The following is a 1,223-nucleotide window of genomic DNA, read 5'->3' as shown; positions in this document are numbered from 1 at the left end:
AAATGTGTGTGAGTGTTTATCTGATGAGGAGGCGGCCCCTTGTATGGCAGCCTCGGCCACAGTGTAGGAATGTGCGTGAATGGTTCCTGTACTATGTAAAAGCGCTTTGAGTAGTTGTAAAGACTAGAAAAGCGAATCCATTTACCATTTGCATTTACTTCCATTACAAGTGGACTTTTATTACATTAAATAGTCCTCCTGTATTATGATTATATTGACACTATTGAAAATCATAGCTCAAGACCATCTTTACCCACATTTAAATGCTTATTTTATTGACTCAGACCCTAAATACAAAGGCTCATAAGTGCATTCTCAAATTCTGCTTTATCTCATCCAGGTCTACGCTCTCACCCCTACATCAGAAAGCAAAACTAGACCTTATCCTGTTACAAAAGCTATTTGCTTTAACAGCTAAAGCCAGTCCATAATAAATAAGTAACTGTTGGCCAAGAAATCTAATAGAAAACTATTACTGGGCCACCCCCACAGATGGACTGACCCTAAAGATGGTATCGCTACATAGTCGTCCAATCATCTGCCTTGTGAAAGCGAGGCACAGACCAAATCAATACTTAAAAGTGGGCTAATTACCAAAAGGGGAATTGTGTGCTACTATTAAGAAAGGTTATAGTTTCCATTATATTTCACAGTAAAAGGTGTCTCTCTTAAACATAATTGTTGTTGTTTTTTAAACAATTGTTGCAGACTGATTGGCTTTCATTGTTTGTTTGTTTTTGCCTTGCAGATACAGTATAACCTTTTAAGTGATTATGATGAAGAATATGAACAGTTGTCTAATTACACATCCAGAAGATATGGAGCAACATTGTCATCTTTAAATGCCTGTTAAACTAAACCATGAATGTTTTTTGAGGATGGCTCAAATGTTATTTTCCTGCAAAACCAAAAAAACTGACAGCAAATGGTATTTTCACTTTGTTGTATTTTTACCCCTTCCACTAGCGTGGAAATCCAGACCCAAATCTGAAAGATTAAGGGTCTGGCCCTAAGTATTGAAAATGGCCCGAGGGGCGGCACCCAGCATGCATTTGAAAATCTTGCTGCACGTAATTGGATAACACTACAACCAACACCAAAACACGGGGTGACTTATCTAGAGCCCCATACGTTTAGCTACTAGCAGAGCTAACTGGTAGATTAAACTGTCGTCATCTGTTTAGGTCACCTCTGGTCCGCCTATATCAGATACACCGATGTGA

General features: G+C 38.6%; 1 protein-coding gene across 2 annotated transcripts in view; it reads right to left on the bottom strand.

The window, feature by feature from the left end:
• Window positions 1–1,223, bottom strand: part of atrnl1b (attractin-like 1b) — a 65,738-nt gene that overhangs the window by 27,776 nt on the left and 36,739 nt on the right. The window lies entirely within an intron of this gene.

Source organism: Etheostoma spectabile, chromosome 21 (genome assembly GCF_008692095.1).
Source record: "Etheostoma spectabile isolate EspeVRDwgs_2016 chromosome 21, UIUC_Espe_1.0, whole genome shotgun sequence".
In the NCBI taxonomy this organism is placed as follows: domain Eukaryota; kingdom Metazoa; phylum Chordata; class Actinopteri; order Perciformes; family Percidae; genus Etheostoma; species Etheostoma spectabile.
Note: the sequence above shows the minus strand (reverse complement) of the source record. Positions and strands in the feature narration are given on the sequence as shown.